Source organism: Xyrauchen texanus, chromosome 29 (genome assembly GCF_025860055.1).
Source record: "Xyrauchen texanus isolate HMW12.3.18 chromosome 29, RBS_HiC_50CHRs, whole genome shotgun sequence".
Taxonomy (NCBI): domain Eukaryota; kingdom Metazoa; phylum Chordata; class Actinopteri; order Cypriniformes; family Catostomidae; genus Xyrauchen; species Xyrauchen texanus.
This window is the reverse complement of record NC_068304.1, coordinates 17556811-17577337: the sequence shown is the minus strand read 5'-3', so window position 1 is coordinate 17577337 and position 20527 is coordinate 17556811. Positions and strand designations below refer to the sequence as shown.

Here is a 20527-nt window from a genome sequence, read left to right as displayed (position 1 = left end):
TAACATCCACACACTGAGCACAACAGAAAAATATAATTGAATTAAAGTGATGACAGCCAAGGATCACAGTCTAATGGCTGAGCAGGTTTTGGTATGAGTATAATGTTTACAAAGGCTGTAATCGTTGTGGTTTAGTTCTCTCCCATGGCTAATGCATTTCTCATAATGAACACTGTCAAGTTACTCCTTTCCTGGTCATTGGAATGAAAATATGTTTCTACATCAAATCTAACAGGCGAGAGTCTATGATTTCAGTCCAGGTAATTAAAGTAATAATGCAAAACAATTCTTATTCACAGACAAAATAACAAAAGAATAGAAAATCTGGACAAATTGAGATTATTCTGTAAAAGATCTTGATCCATGATATCACCCAAAATTGAAAATTCTCTCATTATTTATTCACCCTCCTGGCATCCAAGATGTGTATGACATTCTTTCTTCTGCAGAACACAAATAAAGATTTTTAGAAGAATATTTCAACTCTGTAGTCCATATAATGCAAGTGAATGGGTGCCAACATTTTGAATCTCCAAAATCCATAAAAGAGAGCATAAAACTAATCAATAAGACGCCAGTGATTAAATCCATGTGTTTAGACACAATATAGGTGAGGGTGAGTATTTTTATCATAAATACACCTCCCTTCCCAGTAGGATGCAGGGTATGCATGAAGAATGTGGGTATGCAGAGTATGCACAAAAATGTGAATCACCAAAAATAGAAGAAGGAGAAAGTGAACGTGAAAGAAAAATGACTTAAATATTAATCTGTTTCTCACCCACACCTATCATATCATGCCTGAACACATGGATTTAACCACTGGAGTCTTATCGATTACTTTTATGCTGTCATTATATGGATTTTGGAGATACAAAATGTTGGCACCCATTCGCTTGCACTGCATGGACCTACAGAGCTGAGATATTCTTTTTAAAATCTTCATTTGTGTTTAGCAGCAGAAAGACATGCACATCTGGGATGGCATGAGAGTGAGTAGATGATGAGAAAATGTAAAACATTTTTAGATGAACTATCCCTTTATCTTGTTTGATTGAGTAGGATTTACCTCAGTTAGACTGTTTTCTTTCAGGTCCAGCATGTTAAGCAGAGCACAACTCTCTAAACCACCCACGTGGCTTCTGTGGTTGTGTGAACAGTCTAGATGCAGTAGAGTGTACATTTCATTCAAACCTCTTGTGCTGAGCAGCTGGTTATGGCCACTGACAATCTCAGAAGCATTTGCAGTGATCCTAAACCACTTAAGAGAGCAAAAATATTTAATGAAGTCAATGCCGCTGTAGAAACCTGGTTAGTGTGTATGAGAATAATTTCACAGTGAAAAAAATCTAATACCAGCCAAAAACGAATCTAATCTAAAAAGGTAGAATTGGCAGGGCATCATCAAACACTGACAGCAAATATCTTTTAACTGCATTTATCCCTTTCTTTATGACATATTTATCCGTGTTTATTTAATATGAAGCGAATTTCTCAGAAGTAACACACATCAATATATATTTTGAAAGCCCAAACTGGAACAACACTGCTCTCTACTGGATCAAGTCTGAATGTTAGAAGCCAATTCTGTGCTACACTTGTTGATATATATATATATATATACACAATATCTACATTTCAGTTCTCCTCTTTCTGGAGTACATTCATTTTAAAATAAAAAGAATATGTAAAGCATATAATCTATCAATGAACACTTCCATCTAGCAAAGACACTGATTCAGGAGATTTTGTTGTGTGAGAGCTAAAGCACTTGTAGATTTTCAGCACCACCAAGGCAATACATGTTTGTCAGCTGGTTACTGCCAAGCAGGAGGGCCTGAATCTGGTCAGACCACAATCCACAAAGCTAATGGAGTTCTCCTTAAAATAAGAAAGCATAGGATATACTGTAGTTTGAATGAGTGATCATAAAGTGCACTATCCTATCAGAATCAAGCACACTTTATTTAAAAGATAGAAATAAATAATTGGGATAGTAAGTAAGAAACGTTTTGAAATGTTGCTTTTTGTATTTTTTGTAGTTTGAAAGCCGTTGTTACTATAAACTGTAATTGTATGAGGAAAAGGCTACAGAAATGTTTCCTTCTGTGTTCCACTGAAAAAATAACTGCATACAGGCTCGGGACAACATGTGGGTGGAGTAAATAATGGCCTCATTTTCACTTTTAGGTGAACTGTTCCTTTAAAGGAATAGTTCTCCAAAGAATTAATATTCTCTCCTCATTTACTCACCCTGATGCCATCCCAGATGTATGATGCCATCCCAGATGTGACTTTCTGTCTTCTGCTGAACACAAACTAAGATTTTTTTTGAAGAATATCTCAGCTCTGTTGTCCCTTCAATTAATGTGAATGGGGACCAAAACTTTGAAGCTCCAAAAAGCACATAAAGGTAGTATAAAATGATTCCACAAGACTCCAGTGGTTTAATCCATGTCTTCCAAAGCGATCCAATCGATTTTTGGTGAGATGGACCAAAACATAACTCCTTTATTACTATAAGTAGTAAAACAGCAGTTTTATAGCAACCTCTAGCTCTCTGTGCATACATCAAGCACTTGGAAGTGTAATTGAGCTTGAAATTATGATCGTGCTTTGAGTGCACAGTGAAAAAGAGTTACATTTTGGTCTGTTCTCACCCAAAACCGATTAGATCACTTCTGAAGACATTAATTTAAGCACTGGAGTCATATGGATTACTTTTATGCTGCCATTATGTGCTTTCTGGACCTTCAACGTTTTGGTCAAAATTTACTTGCATTTTATGGTCCAATAGAGCTGAGACATTCTTTTGAAAATCTTAATTTGTGTTAAGCAGAAGAAAGAAAGTCATATACATCTGGAAGTCATATGGGTTTGAAAAAAACATGAGTAAATGATGAGAGAATTTTCATTTTACTATTACTTTTACTTTAAGACCCACTTGACAGTTCTTTTTTCTTTCTTGCCTGTACATAAATATATCTGATTTGGGCACACTGGTTAAGTCCATCAAAGGATCTGAGTCCACAGCATCTAATGGTTACCAGTTGTAAACAGGTCCACAGTTCTTCCAGTGTCACCATTGTAAGCTGATTTTGACAGCACAATGACATTACCAGGAACAGGAGCTTCTAATGTATGCCTCATTTAAGTAATCATATTTCATATAATGTATGTTTCAAGTTTAATCTAACTGCTACCTGTTTGAGAGTGCTCCACGCTACTGTCTTAAGAATAGTGTCCACAGAGAGAGGAGGCAAGCTGGGTAATCTTGTTCTTCTTAGCCCTCTCTTTTCGGACTGTAGCTGGGTAGAGGGTGCCATACTTTTTTTTAAGCTATAATAGTAGGGACCAGGGAATGCAGTTAATCATCCATGCTACTGTCTTAAGAATAGTGTCCACAGAGAGAGGAGGCAAGCTGGGTACTCTTGTTCTTCTTAGCCCTCTCTTTTCGGACTGTAGCTGGGTAGAGGGTGCCATCCTTTTTATTAAGCTATAATAGTTGGGACCAGGGAATGTAGTTAATCATCCATGCTACTGTCTTAAAGGGGTCATGACATGGGTTTTTTTATTGTATTATTATGTTCCCTTAGGTGCAATTATAGTATTAATATATTTTTTTTTTAAGAAAAACTTTTAAAATCTAGTGATTTATGACCTTTTCCCACCCTGTTTCTCATCCTCTGATTCAAACAGTCTGTTTTGGGGGCGTTTTCCATTTAAGACTTCAGTGTTAACGCCCACTGTTATGATTGGCTAACGTCAGTGCCTATGTATCAATTATTGACGCCCCAGCCAGAACAATATGCAAGTAAACTAAGTAAAAACACTGTGATTATTCATAATGAATGAAATTGCACTTTAAAAAGTAGTTTAAAGTTTAAAATAGATTACTTACAGTTTGCCTCGTCGTTGTTCCCAGAATAGTCGGCACGGACTTATCTTTGAGCAACAGTTTTCTGGCAAAGCCAGCATCATATTGAGATTTGTTCTCAAAACAGTCATCCTTAAAATGTACAGAACAAACGCTTAAGTTAACACTGCCGTGACTGGGACGTCCGCAAAAAATAAACTGCATCCATTTTTCCCTGACGTCTGGATCTTTCGGCAGCTTATTCAGAGGTTTTGTTTGACCACAGCCAGGAACAGCACATCTGTGTGGCATCGTAATTTTCCTGTGCACAAGTAGTCTCTGTCAGAGCTCGCTGTCCATCGACTGAACAGTTGTGAGGCGTACGGCGATACTGAAATGAGCGTAGTTGTCTTGCGCTTAAATCGTAGTTATCTTGTGCTGGAGGCGGTCATATGCAAACGCTGGTACGTCACTTCTAACCGTCACGTCACTTCTAACCATGAATCCAGAACGAGCTGTATTTTGAGCTTGATTAAATAAATGATTCGTTTAGAATGGGGAGGACGTCTTAAAATATTAAACTTGCAGGACGTTTTAATGATACAAAGACCTCTTATATACCAAAAGATCAAGGCAAATTTGGTTTCTCATGTCATGACCCCTTTAAGAATAGTGTCCACAGAGAGAGGAGGCAAGCTGGGTACTCTTGTTCTTCTTAGCCCTCTCTTTTCGGACTGTGGCTGGATAGAGGGTGCCATCCTTTTTATTAAGCAATAATAGTTGGGACCAGGGAATGCAGTTAATCATCCAGGCCAGACAATTTTGCTCTGTGCTGTCAGGCAGACATAAAGAATTTGATTCTTGGAACTTGGTCCACAGTTCTCCAATTCTCAAATGGTTGTAACATTTTGATGTCCTCTAGTGTTTATCCCAGGTTCTACACCATGAATTTCAAAAACTGGTTCAGTCACATCTGTCTGAAGTCACACTCCGTTACTACCTGCTGGGGCGGGCCTTCACCCTCTGCTCGGATCACGCCCCACTGCAGTGGCTCCACCGCATGAAGGATACTAACGCCCGGATCACCCGTTGGTATCTGGCTCTCCAGCCTTTTAAGTTCGAGGTTAAGACCGGGGGTGCAGATGGCTGTCGCTGACTTCCTCTCCAGAAATGGGGGGGGGGGGGGGTGATGGGGAGGCCGGATGGCGCCCTGGCCTGAGTCGGGCGGTGGGGGTATGTGGCAGCGGGGGCGTGGTCAAGCGCCTGTCTGGGAGAGGAAAGTGGTAAGAGTGCTTACACCTGAGCTAAATTATGCCTAACACCTGTCTCTAATTCCAGTGAGCACAAGGAGAGCGGCATAAAAAGCAGACACAGAGCCTCCAGAAAAAGCCAACCCAGTGCGCTTGTATTGGTTTGTGGTATTTTCTGTGAACTGTTGTGAGACAGACGGCAATTAAAGCATTACCTTTTGTTGAAGCCTCGTTTCCTGTACTCCTTCCCGTGAGGGTTTTACAGGTAGCTTCTAGGCTCTTTCTTGAATGTGAGACAGTTGTCAGAGAGTCAAGCTCTCCATATCTCTCAACTAGTTTATTTTCTTGATGGCTCTTTATTCTTTCTTTATCACTCATTGTTAATGATTACTGATCATCTAATATTTCTGTAATGCTTTTTTCAATTATTTCCATTGTGTTCTTCTCTACATTCATTCTGTTTTCTTCTCTGTTCCCATCTCTTATTCTTCCATTATTATCTTTCCTTTCTGTCAACATCCTCTTCCTGTCTTCTTCCTCTGCTAATCTCCTTCATGCTCTTCTCTTCAACTGATTTAATGTTATTCTGCTCCTCCATCCTCTTCCTTTCCCTTTCCCTCCTCCTCTCTTCATCTTCCTCCTTTTTTCTCTTCTGCTGCTCCAATCTATGCTCTCTCTCCAGAAGATGGCTCTTTTGCTCTTTCATAATCTGCTCTCCAACTCTCTGTCTCCTCCCTCCGAGTGCATTCTTCCTCCTTGATCCTCCTATCTTCCTCCCTCTCCTTCTTCATCTTCTCCCATGTCCTCTTTTCCTCCTCAAGCCTTTTCTTATCCTCTATCTTTCTGTTTAGCTCTGTCTTAGCCACTGGCATGCTAATGTTCCTCTGAAAGCAGCTTGGATCTTTGTGGCTGCTCTGCAGTGTAGCTCCTGAGTTCTCCTTCTCTCATCCTCCTGAGCCTCTTCAAAATCCTGTCTCTCCTCCTCCATCTCTTCTTCTAGCTTCTTTATCAACACCTAAAATTGACCATAAAACTCTGACTGGTACACGCTGTAAATTAATATTGCACTATGTAGGGTTTAAATTGAACTTTCACAAACGTGTATATACACATGGGAATTACTCACACATAACATATATATTCACACATATAGTACAGTATACGCAAGTATACAGCGGCTCATTTTTACACATTTACAAGACTGTGAATCAGCCAAAAGTGGGTCTGAGTTCGGAATGGCAAGTAAGAGTACTAGTATGAAAGTATGCCATTCCGAACTCTGCCTGGGTCGAAAGTTTTGCTGTTGAAATCAGTTTGTGCAAACTGCTTGCGGAAATTCAAACCACGGCCTCCAGTGGCCGAAGCTAGAAGTGTTGTTGAACATATTGGCATGTGTGAGTCTCAGAGGTTGTTAACGCAATATGCTATCAGTAGTGAGAGAGGTAAATGTGTTCATGTTTGAATTGATACAAAAATGTTTAAAAAATCGGCTGAATGGGGTTGATTTCAGGGTGTGGCGGGGTGAGCAAAAGACAGATACAGTGGGTGTGGCGTCAAGGCTCGGAAAGGCATTTATTGAAAATAATAATAAAGATAAAATGTTCATAAAAAGGGGAAAATAGTGTCCAGGGGGAATAGTGTTCAAAATAAAGGGGAATCTGGCATCCTCGCAGTGAAAGGGGGCATTGTGTAGGATGGGGAGTGTCCAGAGGAGGATCCAAGACGAGGGCGGGGTCCGGCGGCCGCACGCACTCCCCACATTGGTCCATGGCACGTGGCTTTTCAGTGGCCTGTCTTCCCAGGGCCGTGGTGTATGAGAGGGGAAAGTTACCCGGTATCCATGTCTGTCAGCCGAAACATGTGCTTCAATCTTCCAAAGTCACATCTAATTTGCAATGGCGGCCCGGGGCTGCAGGTCCAGCATGCGACTAATTTGTCTGGAACCCTCACAGCTCTGCTCCTGGATCTGTGAGGATGCCTGTGTGTGCACACATGGAGATTCGAAGCCAGCTCCCCGAGAAGAGGTGAGCTCTGCCTTTTAAAGACAGTGGTGATGAAGCCTTATTAACATCAGGTGTGCTTCATCAACCACTGTCGGGACAAGACTTATTAACTATGCACCTTAACTAGCATCAGCTAAATGTGTCAGTGACTTCCATGTTCATTCCTTGTGCACTAAATTCTCTCTTAGTGGAGATAAGGTTTTCCTTAGGCCCAACCTGTCCGTTATGCCTTATTGCTTCCCAGCATTCTCAGCTCTTCAGCAAACAGCTCTTCATCTCTTGGGTGATGAAGCCTTATTAACATCAGGTGTGCTTCATCAACCACTGTCGGGACAAGACTTATTAACTATACACCTTAACTAGCATCAGCTAAATGTGTCAGTGACTTGCATGTTCATTCCTCGTGCACTAAATTCTTTCTTAGTGGAGCTCTTCAGCGATCAGCTCTTCATCTGTTGGGCCCCCTCTCACACAGGGAATCCCATTTCTAGGCAATGCCTCTTGCATTGGCTTGTGGAAGCTATACTTTTGCCATATGAGGAGGCCTCAGAGCCCACTCCATGAGGGGCATGGCCACCTCTTGGGCTCTGTTTAGGGGAGTTTGCCAGCTGCCGGCTGGGCTTCTCCCCATACATTTGTACGTTATTACCGGCTGGATGTTACCAGGACCCCTCTAGCTCATTCTGTCCTGGGGGTGGGTTCTTCATAGTCCCTCCCATGGAAGCTCCTTTTCTTTCTTTTTTTATATTTATAATATAAATATTAAGAAAAAGGGGTAATGGGCTGGTTGGCCGTGAACATTCATGTCACCAAGCATGCATTTACATTCCTGCCTGGGTGCTATATTCACTGTATTTATGCTGTATTGTGCAATCAATGTCTCCCATAGGTGGATCTCAAACATGCGATGATGAAAGAGAACATTAGGTTACTAGCGTAACCCCGGTTCTCTGAAACATCGAGTGGAAAGACCACCAAGCTTGCCCGCTTGCTGCACGAGAAGCGAATATACTTACTGAGGAACAGCAGCGCATGCAGGTCCTTATATGCTCTCAGGTAAGGGGGCGGGTCCTTACCTGGCATAGGTCAAGCGTTTCTGTCTGTCTAGCCAGACTTGGTGTAATTGGATGAATCTGCAGAGGTCAGTTATGGATGCCCATCCCATAGGTGGATCTCTCCACTTGATGTTTCAGAGAACCAAGGTTATGCTAGTAACCTATTGTTTTGATATTTACATTATCTCTTTTTACTGTACCTAGTTACTGTAGCACTGTAATTAGATTAGACTTCTGCTTGTGTTAATAATGTTTAAATGTACAGAGTGACTATTTGCAATAGTTGTAAATAGCACCTGCCACGCAGTGTGGCTATTTGCATTCAAATAGTCTGGTGGAAAAACCTAAATTGAAGAGAAACTGTGCCTCCTAATTTTGCTGCAGTGGCGTGGGGTCTTACCACAGTGTTTCTTTTGTGCATCCGACCAGGGTTCGAATCTCACATTTTCCTATACTATTTCCTGTCTCTACTCTGAACATTTCCTTTAATACGTCTTATAAAACATACATATAAATTAATATATTTTATTTCCTCACAATAATTTGATCGAGACGGTTGGGGAGTTGAGAGAAAGGTTTGAAATGGGTAAAATTAACCAACATTGAAGTAACAATTTTTTAATTTTAAATTTTTATTACATGTATATGTATATGGTGTTATTGCAGTAACCATGTTTAATTTTGTGGTTAATATGATTTTACTACAAAGTGTTATGGTGATAATATGATTACTGTATTAAAATCATGGTTAATTTTTATAAGGGAAGTCTATATAAGGCTATAGTGATGACGCTATACTGAAAGTTAGCATTTAATTCAGGTTGCAAATAGCATCTAACACTGTTTGCACTTGTGTAAATGTAACCGGTCCTGCTCGACCCGCTCCGAGAGTGATTCGAACAGGCGTCAGCCGGCATGGGAGACAGGTGCGTTAATGAGGTGACTAAAGGCTACAGCCTCTAGCATCCGTTGGTAGTGCCCCCTTCGAGGCCAGGGAAGTGAGGTTTACACATACCGCACAGCTATCATGTACCAGCAGGCTACCGTTACATGAAGAAGATGCTTTTTGTTGCTATTAACACTTACAGCAGCATATATCGCTACCAGCCTCTGCCTTAACTCTAAATACAGGATTATCCAATTTCATCATTGTAGCAAATTTAAGATCTTTGTTTGACATCTGTGAAATCTCTTGCTTGCCATTCAGTGACTTAACGTCTTTGTGAGATTCAACTGAATTTCAGAATTTACCTGAGAACACACACTCACACAACAGCACTTTAAGAAAGATAATCCAGTGTGTTTGTGCTGCGTAAACCTTTTAAATTTTAAATTACTGGTTAAAAATCTTTGACCTAACTATACAATTTTAGGAGAGGGGCATGACTGAGTTTAAATAAAGTCCTTTTTCTCTCCTCATAACATCTTCAAAGGATGGAGGAATGTGGCAGGGTGGAGGGCGGGGCCGGGTCGTGATCCTACACACCCGGTCCCGCCCTCCACCCTGCCACAGTGTTAAAACGAATCAAAATGTTCTTTTTTTTTTTTTTTTACATTTAGAATTACATAAAATTTGAATATAAATATAACATACATTTTATATAAATCGTAAATAGAAATGTTTCATGAACAGAACTTGGCCAATATGTTAAATGTAAGAACTGCACATTTTTAAAAGCTTGTTTGAGTCAACTCTGGAAACATTATTTTATATTTAGCGCCCGTAGTGGTAACCTCTCTTCTAGAACATGTCCAGCTGTTTGTCAACGATGGCCTTTTTACTAAATGAATAGGCTAATTTATCTAGTATTTTAAAACATAATAATTTATGATAAGCAGATTGTTAACAATTTCACCATATCAGACACGAATTAACTGTACAAGGAAGGCAGACATCATTCTTTTGATTTAGTGCACATGTTTAAATGGATCAACTTCTTGTCTTATTATAACCCAATCAGTGTCAGGTATTTATCTGGGATGTACACATCTGTTGATTAATCGTGCCTTTATTCTGTATTAAAAATAAAACAAAAAAACTTTATTTGCATATTCGTATGGCAGATGTTCTTATTTAAATAGATTTACAGTGCATTGAAGAGTGCATTTTATTTCATACATTGCATATTTTATCAGTATCTATATGTGTATTTCCTGGGAGTATGATCATAGTGGGAATTTTATCAGAGTGATTTTGTTACATTTTATGTTTTAAAATAAATACTGTAAACTATGCTATAAATGTATGACCATATTGGTATGACACTGGTATTAGATCTTCCTTTCACCCTTTTTACCCTTTTCCTCTTCTGTGTATGTCTTTACAACCAAAGTTTACTAGACATAATTTAGCAAGGAGCAAAAGAAATACACCAAAAGTGTAATACAGTCCACTCATTGGATGAGTTATTTTGGATGAAAGACACAGTAAATGTAAGCCTTATGTGTGCACAGAATGATTTTGGCATAGTCATTTATCTTGAATGCAAAGCTGCATATTCTAGTGCAAGCTTTCAAAAAAATCTAAACTTTTGATCATAAATCTGTCTGATTGGCAGCATAAATTCACTTGCATTGCTGGAGTCTGTTATTGAAGTCAAACCAACTGTCCTTGTATCAACAGATCCCGAAGAAGTATTCAAGTTCAATTGCTCAAAAAGCCCCCATCAGCAAGCCTTGTCCGCTTCAATTAGTGGAGAGTGGCATCGACCCTTTTGTTAGTGGGCAAGGTGTCTGGAGCTTTTTGTCTGAAATCATGCAACCCAGACAGAGACTAGACAGGCAGTGGCTGCAGATTTACACTGCAGATTAGGGCAGTCAAAGCCTGCTCAGCTCGGAATAGAGCTCAAGTTTGGATAGTGTCCCTCTGTTTACACTGTAAAGGGTTTTCTGTTACTGGTCTGTTGCCATTATCTGGACACTGCTCTTCAAGCTGATCGTTTCCGTTTATTCTTTCACGTGGGCAATGGAAAGAATATGTTGAATGAAAGGTGGCTTTAGGTTTGGGCCACTATCTGTCATTCTTCTTTATACTGTATTCCTCATTGGTCAAGAATTAGAAACAGCATTCTGCAACAGGGTCTTAAATTATAGACATTCAAAGTCATTGGAAGGTAAAAATAAAATGGGAAAACTCATAAATAACCATTTGAGTTGTTACAATACTTCAGTACATTTCCATATTCAACCAACTATCACCAAATAATACTGACCTAATTTTTAATTTTGAGTATAATGTGTCAACAATGATAACATTTTAAATACAGCCTTGTAGGTTTCTATTAAATATTAAACCCATTTGCAAATTAACCCATAATGTGTCACAAAGACCTTGTCACATGGACACTTATATTGTCTCACATTGCTGTACCCTTTTTTCTACTTGATAATTTGTAAGTTAAGATTAAATAACCACAACACAACTTGTGAACCTCATGTACACATGCACATATAAAGTTATTTGGGCTAGTTTTTTGTGTTGCAGTGGTGCTGCATGTGACATTTTTACTTTCATTTATATGACATTTTATGCTGCAATCTGATATAAAGAATTATGCTACCTGTTTACACCCTGCATATGCAAAAAACATTAAAAACTGGGCTCCATTATAAGGACTCTTTTAAGAAATTAATTGGAATGACATCACAGCTACAAAGGTAACTACACAGGTGAGGTATTACAGGAAAATTCGGTGTAAAAGACGTAGGACAGTAAACACTTTATAGTCACACATCTAAGTAGAAACATCTGGTAGCTATGAGTTCCAAATATTGTCCATGTCATATGTGAATATTCAAGTTTTTAAAGGGAATGGTATACATTTTTAATCTTTGGTCTCTGCATTTCTTTCAGGTTTCATTCTTTAAAGGATTGCCAACTGTCTGATTATCCCATGACTAAGTTGAACCCAATGACACAGAACTATTTTCTGGGAAAGAGAAACTTAAAGACCACATTGAAATTAATCCTCTCATTGTCAAACATCTCCAAAGCTTGTGAAGGCACCGCTGTCCACTCCAATTCCCACATTAATTCCATTACGTTGGAACATGGACAGTGAAGACATGACAAAGGGGTGCCAGAGAGAGGGAGATCAAGATTATGAGAAATAAACTTTTTTTCGTCAGGGTAAAGGTAACTACAGCGTGGGTGGGAGTTAGCAATGCAATGTGAAAGACATGGGTGTCAGAATGCATTAAATGGTAATTCACTCAGAAGTCTTGTGAAAGGACCTCCAGTCTTCCAACTCCTACTGTCCTGTGATTACTGGACACTTATTCAGTCTAGCAATCAGGGTGCCTCTTCATGTTTCTGTAGATTTTTTTAGAATCAAATCACATAACTTTAGCATTACAATGTTCACATTAGAAAATTCTAGCTGAGAGGATATATACAGTTTCATTGTGGAGGGCTGGTAACCACAAGAAGGAAACCATGAGCCATCACCATTGTGCCCTTGAGCAAGGAACTTAAGGTTTCTCCACGGATTGTTCCTGTAATTGTTCTATGGTGATATCACATTAAATTAACGGAAATCAATTCCATGGTCAAGTAGTTATAAATAAATAAATGATTCTAAGTAAGGATGACATTTTTACCATTGCCTAAAGCAGTACTCACATTGTCTGCTGATGTGATATTGCTCGACAAATGGGTGTTCAGGTGTTGTTATCATTACCCCACGAAAGTAAGTTGTAATAATACATAGATAATTACTAATTCTACTCAAAATATTTGTATTTGTTTTTCAGCAAGCCACCAGAGCATTCAGATAAAATCAACAAGATTCAAATGTGACTGGTATTGGCATAAAAATATAGTAAAACTTGTGACAGCCACAAAGCATCTTGTTACCAACTCGTGGCGTAGTTAGTACATTAACTACTTAACAGGTAGCCAGAACAACCTGCCATCTGTGACTGGGGTTTTGTGTTTGTTATTGTCACATGTTGAGAACATTACACAAATCATGTCCTGGACAGGAGACACTATAGGATACATATAATTGTGCATGATTTAGGGGATCTGCTGATCAGGTTCCAGTGAGATCTATATAGCATCATTAGCTTTGTTTTTCCATCATAAGTATGGTCAAGTATAAAACCTTACCACCAGTGGAAACTGCTCTTGTGGATGACATTCCAATGCTCTGCAATGTGTCACACAAACTTTCCAAGACATGACCCATATCTGACATCATGGTCACCTCATTACTTCAAACAAGCAAGCCCTCTACAGTAAGTGTTCTTTTTAATAGAATGTGTTATTAATGTTATTTAACTTCTACTAGCATGTATGTCACATTCACTGTTCCTCAATGGTGGAATCAGTTGAGTTCCTAATAATCTATAGAAATGCCTGAATATGCAACTCTTCCACATGCACTTAAAGTAATAGTTCACCCAAAAATAAAAATTCTCTCATCATTTACTCAAACTCTTAGATCTGTAGGGTCCTCAAAATGCAAGTGTATATCGCCACCTACTGGGCAGGGAGGAGAATTAATAGTAAACAAGGATTTAAAGGAATAGTTCACCCAAAAATTTAAATTCTCTTATCTTTTACTCACCTTCATGCCATTCCAGGTGTGTATGTCTTTCTTTCTTAAGCAGAACACATTTGAAGAAAATCTAAATCAAGTGGATGGTGATCAGACTTTTGAAGCTCCAAAAATCACAGACAGTCAGCATAAACACCCAAAACAAACTCCAGCTTTTACGAATTCAGTGATTAAATTAATGTCTTCTAAAGCGATATGATCATTATGATCATAAATAAATCATTATTTAAGTACTTTATAACTATAAACCAAGAAATAAAGAAAGTTGTACACACCTGGGATATCATGAGGGTGAGTAAATGATGAGAGACTTTTCATTTTTGGGTGAACTAACCCTATAAATATTGATCTGGTTCTCACCCACACTTATCATATTCTGAAGATATACATTTACCACTGGAGTCTAATGGATTACTTTTATGCTATCTTAATGTGCACTTGGAGCTTCAAAATGTTGGTACCCATTTACTTGCATTGTGAACCTACAGAACTGAAATATTCTTTTAAAAATCTTTGTTTGTGTTCTGCAGAAGAAAAAAGTAATAACATATGGAATGTATGAGGGTGAGTAAATGATGAAAGAATTTTCAGTTTTGGCTTTACAATTCCTTTAAAACACACAACTGTCACAGAGCGAGAGTGAGATGAAGAGACCCAAGAGCAGAGAAGAGTTCAATAAATAAATAGCAACTTAAACTGTGGTGTAAGCCCGTTTATTGGTCCAATGGTGGTCTCCAATAATACGTGTGAAGGTCTCTGCGAGTTGCACAACAAGATTAAATGAAATAAATGTTCTCTTATGTATTACCGCGTACATTTATCTGGAGAAACATCAAATTAAAACACACCCGAATTTAGATTGGTCAAGAAGCATTTGCTGTTCTAAACGGAAATTCCCTTTTTGTCTTTGCAAACCAAGTACACTTGAATTGATGCCAAATATTAGTCATCACTAATCTGACACAGACTTGCGGTAACATATGAATCGTTTAATCTGCTTGGGAAAACTATTTCAGAGTCAGTCAGAATAAAATCAAATGTTTACAATTTATTGACCAGGTAATAGAACAATAATTCAAAATCAAATTCATAGAGTAAAATCATCGATCAATCAAATATAATAACAATAATTTGGAAATCGAGGAATTTATAGAAATATTTACCTGGCAACAAAAACTACACACAGCGATCGTGTGGGAAGTCTACCTACAGACTCCCCGAACCTTTTGCCTATTTTCCTTATAAACCCAGATAATTCAATATGCTTACCAAATGGTGGTGTCTGTCATTATAATTCGATTTTGGTCCCCTATTGAGGGGTTCACAACTGTGGGATCAGAATTTGTAACTGAATGGGTTCTTGATTCCTGTAGATTTACATACAGGAGGTAGTTTGTATGGAAGATCTGGGGGAGGGCACACCTTTAAGGGGCACACCACATTTCTCATATTTTATAACTTCTTTTAGCTTTTCATTATGGCTGGGAGAATGAGACCAGTTTACCAGGCGCACTGAGACACTTTAAATGATACCAAACATGTATAGTTACTTTTTGTACACACTTAACATTGCATAGGTTTTTAGTGAGCTTTAAGTGAGGAGGAGAAGGGGGAAGCAGGGGGAGATGATGAGACTGTAGATGTGAGGTTTGAGCTGCGCCTCGGATGTTGCTGTTACATATGCAAGAGACAGAGTTCAAATGTTAATTCTCATGAGAGCCTTTTGTTTTCTCGAGGGGTAGCTCAGACTTGCTGGCACCCGCCTTACACTGGCGAAGAATGGAAAACCGGCACCAGCTGCATTAGTAAAGGGAGAAGCTTGTGGATGTGTGCGCGCCTTGGCCATGCAGTGGGCAAATCCATGAAGCATAGTGAGGTACAGAGAACCATAGTGAGGTACAGAGGTAATCACTCTCCTGACATGCAGGCAGAGATGAGAAATCCTCTGTTAAAAATTTGTGAGCACAGAGAATAAGCGTACAGCAAACTGGAAGGCAACCACACTCCCAACACACGGACCAAGACGGGCAACCAAACAGATACATGAGACAATCTAGCAAAGACACTGACAACAAAAAGGGATTAAGTAGGAATCAGCAGAGAACCAGGTGCTGCTAGCACGCAAATTAGTGTCATGATTAGCGTTCCCCTGGGAACAATCAGTGTTCGCATGGAAACACTGTTCATGCATGCCAGCAGCGCCTGCAAAACATGAGGGAGAGAAATAACAAAACAAGCCAAACAAACCAAACCGACAAACTTGCCAGAGCCGTGAGTGAGCCTTGACATTTTTAGAGCCTAGGCAATACAAGAGAATGAAATTGAAAAGGATGAAAAATAGTGCCCAGCGAGCCTGTCTAGATTTAAGATGTACTCTAGGATCTTATGATCAGTCCAGACCATGAAAGTACCCCCGACCCCTCTATCCAATGACTCTACTCACCCAAAGCCAACCGGACAGCCAGCAATTCTCTGTTACGGACGTCGTAGTTCCGTTCTGCAGGTGTTAAACAGTATGAAAAAAGGCACTGGTATCCATCTTTCCATCAGAGGAAGAGCGCTGTGAAAGGACCGCTCCAACACCAACCTAAGAAGCATCCACCTCCAACACAAACTGACAAGCAGGGTCGGGAGTTACTAGGATAGGTACAGTATAAAACCGCTTCTTTAATTTAGAAAATGTGGCCTCTCCCTGCAGGGACCAACAAAAATCAGTATGGGTGGATGTGAGATCTGTCGGAGGTGCGGCAAGTTGGCTGTAATTCCAAATAAACCTCCGATAGAAATGAGCAAATCCCAGAAACATCTGTAAAGCCTTGCGAGAATCTGAGTTTGGCAAGTCGGAGATGGCTGACCTTTGTAGCGTCCATGCACACTCCTTCTGATGAAACTATGAACCCCAAGATCAGAACCGACCGTGCATGAAAAGCGCACTTCTTTGACAACCATGTCTTTGAGCACATCATTTACAAGCCCATGGATGACGGCAGGGGCGTTGACCAATTTGAAAGGCATGTTCAAATATTCAAAGTGCCCCCTATAGGTGTTAAAAGCCATCTTCCACTCATCCCCCTTCCTGATCCAAACAAGGTGGTAAGCATTGTGAAGGTCCAAGCAATAGTTTGAATGCTGAGGACATCAAAGGCAAAGGATAATGATTCTTTAACACAATGTCATTCAGCCCCTGATACATGGTCTAAGCGAGCCGTCCTTCTCCATGAAGAAGAACTCCGCCTCTGCATCTGCCGGCAACAAGGAAGGGTGTATGAGACCAGTCATTGATATACCTATACATGGTCTCCCTCTCGGGAGCCAAGAGCAAATACAGACGTTCCCAAGGAGGCAAAATGATAGGAAGAAATTCAATTGCACAGTCGTACAGGCAATTCAGGCCCTCAAGTCATGGCATGTCAATGGTACAGTGGATAAATCCACCAGTTCATCCTGCAATGAAACACAAGACTGGACAGGGGAGACAACAGAGTTAAGACAGTAAGGACAAGGCAAGAACAGTGTGTGGATTGTGCGTTACCAACCAAGGATGCCCCAACGCTACCGGTGCCGATGGAGATTGGATCATGTAAAAAGAATACTGCTCCATATGATTTCCAGAGATGAAGGTGACTGGCTTAGTGGACTGGGTGATGATGGACAGGGGCGTGCCACTGAGGTTGTGAGCAGTGATAGATTCTTCCAACTGGACCATAAGAACCTGCCATTAGGAAGACAAGTCGGTGTCAATAAAGTTCCCTTCAGCTCCGGAATACTTCTGGTGACCTGGATGAAGCGGTGGACTGGATTGGATGGCCAGCCGCCCGGGTGGGTAGAATGTGGCGGCGACACCAAAGGGCCAGAAGTTGATCTACTCAGATGGCCAGATCCACCAAATCATCGAAGTGTGGAGGCAGATCCAAAGGATAGATTTTGTCCTGGATGTCATCGGAAAGCCCATGCAAAAACCGGTCCCACGTGGTGTGATCGTTCCACTCACAAGAAGCTGCCACGGTGCAGAACTCGATTGCATTATCTGAGACTCACCGGTATCCCCGAGACAGTCCAGATAAGAACCTCCCCGCCTCCCGACATTGAGCCGAGCAATCAAACACTCGGTGGTGCTCCGTATAGAAGGCGTGAAATGAAGTGCAACAGGGATATCTGTTGTCCCACGTGGTGGTCCCACATTCACCGGCCCTTCCGGTGAGGAATGTGATTATGCAAGCCAATCATTGTTTCCGAAAGCAGAGGGCTGTAACATGAAGAACAATGAACATTGTGAGAGGAATGTACTACAGGATCCTGTCTCACCTGAAAACGGGGTTGGAGGAGGGATACGAGCCTCTGAGCACCCAGAAATGTGGGGAACCTCTGGAGAAATTGAGGACTCCTACCGAGTGAGACCAGCATCAGGAGGTTGGCGGAGTTGTTGAATGAGAGATGTGAGTTCAGCGAGCTGCGACGCCATCATCTTCAGGGCCTGGTTAGATGTGGAGATTTGATCCTGCTGATGTCCCAGTAAAGCTCCCTGTTGAGACAGGGCGGAGAGAAGAGTTGATTCCTCTGCTGGGTCCATACTTGGCTAGATTGTTCTGTCACCGAGCGAGAGCGAGACAAAGAGACCCAAGAGCAGAGGAACAGTTGAAAGGGTTTATTAACAATACATATCCTCTTAAACTGAGCTGGCGAACAATGGAGAACATGGAACTAGCTGCAGTAGCAGGGGGAGAAGCTTGTGGATGCATGCATGCTGTGGCCGTGCATAGAGCAGATCCGTGAGGACTCCGTGAAGTGTAGTGAGTTGCAGAGAACCAGCGCACCACAGACTGGAGGCAATCACTCTCCCGACATGTGGGTAGAGATGAGGAATCCTCCGTTGAAGATTTGTGAGCAGAGAGAAAAAGCATAGAGCAAACAGGAAGGTTACCACACTTCCGACACGCAGGCAGAGACGGGCAGCCAAACAGATACACGAGACAGGACCAACTAGGCAGAGAATGTGAGGTAAATTACTTCACACCAAACAACAATCCAGCAAAGATACTGACAACACGAAATTATTAAGTAGGGAGTGAATCAGAGGAGAACCAGGTGCTGCTAGCATGCTAATTAGAGGCATGATCAGTGTTCCCCTGGGAACAATCAGTGTTCTCATGGAAACAATGCTCATGTATGCCGGCAGCACCTGTGAAACATGAGAGAGATAAATAACAAAACAAACAGAACAAACCGACAAACTCACTGGAGCCGTGACAACCACCTGCAATCTAAATGCTAAGGCAAATTTAACTCATTTATTGTAGTACAAAGAAACATAAACATTTCAACATTTACTGTTACTGGATGATTTTGAAGCTCATTTCAGGTGCAATATACTGTACATGATATAAGAGGACATTTTTAAAACTCTCAACATAAATAACTGTGTTAGCCTTAAAATCTATTCTATTGAAAATGTAAGTGCTTCCCTAGTACTGATAATTTATTTAATTATACTAGGGAGACTAATTGTTTCCCTTTATTTTCTTTTTGCTTTTGATTATGTAGAGAAATTAAGCAAAGTATATGTATATATATATATATATATATATATATATATATATATATATATATATATATATATATATATATATTATAATTTATTTATTTTTTGTGTGTGTGTGTGTGGCACCAACAATCATGCCACAGTCCAAATCACTGAAATGAAATTTGTTCCCCATTCTAATGGTTGTTGTGAACATTAACTGAAGCTCCTGACCCGTATCTATATTTTTATGCACTGTACTGCTGCCACATGACTGACTGATTAGATAATTGCAGAGATGATTGTTGGAGCCAGATGGGCTGGTTTGAGTATTTCTGTAAATGCTGATCTCCTGGAAGTTTCACGCACAACTGTCTCTATTTTTTACTCAGAATTGTGCCAAAAACAAAAAGCATCCAGTGGGGGCCTGGGTAGCTCAGCGAGTATTGACACTGACTACCACCCCTGGAGTCACGAGTTTGAATCCAGGGTGTGCTGAGTGACTCCAGCCAGGTCTCCTAAGCAACCAAATTGGCCCGGTTGCTAGGGAGGGTAGAGTCACATGGGGTAACCTCCTAATGGTCACGATCAGTGGTTTTCGCTCTCAACGTGGTAAGTTGTGCTTGCATTGCAGAGAGTAGCATGAGCCTCCACAGGATTCTCCATAGTGTCATGCACAACGAACAATGTGATAAGATGGCGGATTGACTGTCTTTGAAGCGGAGGCAACCGGATTGAGGTAACCGCGCCACCAAGTACCTACTAATTAGTGGGAATTAGGCATTCCAAATTGGGGAGAGCAGGGGAGAAATGTTTTAATAAATAAATAAATAAAAATAAATACAAAAAAAACCCAGTGAGCAGCAGTTCTGTGGATGGAAATGCCTTGTTGATGATGACAGGTCAACAGAGAATGGCCAGACTGGTTAAAACTGACTAAGTCTATGGTAACTCAGATAACCGCTCTTTACAATTGTGGTGAGAAGAATATCATCTCAGAATGCTTTTCTGAGATGCGGGTTGGACCAAGGCAGGTGGTTTTAATGTTGTGGTTGATCGGTGTATATATTTATGTATGTACGACGACTGCTCAACAACAGAGCCTCTGAATGTATGCCAACGCGGTGTGAAGCCTATTTTACGGTTTAATACGAAGGAAAGAATATGTAATTATATTTGTATGTAACCTACATTATAGTCATCCTCGCACATTGCGCGTAATGTTGTCGAGATCCTTCTCGCCACGCTGTAGCATCTGAGTAATGATAACTGAATGAATGTAGG

The 20527-nt window shown here is 40.4% G+C and overlaps 1 pseudogene; it reads right to left on the bottom strand.

The window, feature by feature from the left end:
• Positions 1-7744, bottom strand: part of LOC127623009 (leucine-rich repeat and IQ domain-containing protein 1-like) — a 29866-nt pseudogene extending 22122 nt beyond the window's left edge.
• Between the last annotated feature and the right edge of the window lie 12783 nt (positions 7745-20527).